Below are 708 nucleotides of genomic sequence, written 5' to 3'. Positions count from 1 at the left end.
CGCCTCATGTCGCGTTCCATCATTGTCTATCCTGCTTAAATGCGGAAAAGAAGGATGCAACGAACAAGACGGAGCCGGCAAATGTTTAACATCGACCTGAGTTGTGGTGACAACCATCCTCCAACAAAAGATTATGCTGCAGGATGTCTCTTAGCGTAGCCTTGCGTGATACAGTATCCCGGAGTAGATATCTGCACAACACATGGAGCAACACGTTTCTACTCCAATCTTAAACTCCTGCATAAAACAATCTTGGTCAAAAAAAAAGCGGAAGACTTTCAAAGATGGGTATTGAGAATGACTCAGAGATCAGCACTCTTGACACTTGCCAAAAAGCTTTATCACCTGGCAATAAACAATCCACTTGCAAGGTGAAAAGGAGCAGCCCATGGCCAAGCGAACAGCTGTCCATCAACGCAAGTTAGCAAACTGTATCAGCTTGGACAAGATTCTTATATTATAACATCCACTTGGCAAGTTGAAAAATGATGTCAGCTCCATTGCCATATAAGCTGGTTGGTGGTGAATGTGTCAGCTTCGTTCCATACGCTTATATGTTAGTGATATACTGTATATAGATTATCCTAGTTGTGGACTTAATATTGTAAGGCTTTTTCTTGAGATCCAGCAGTTTGTTTCCTGTACTGGTGATACAAGAGGTTCTTTGATGTCCACTATATAGTGGTATATGTGTTCCCAGCTATCGCG

This window comes from Notothenia coriiceps, unplaced genomic scaffold (genome assembly GCF_000735185.1).
Source record: "Notothenia coriiceps isolate Sejong01 unplaced genomic scaffold, NC01 NC01_scaffold00037244, whole genome shotgun sequence".
NCBI lineage: Eukaryota > Metazoa > Chordata > Actinopteri > Perciformes > Nototheniidae > Notothenia > Notothenia coriiceps.
The sequence above is the reverse complement of the archived record's forward strand: the minus strand, read 5'-3'. Positions refer to the sequence as shown.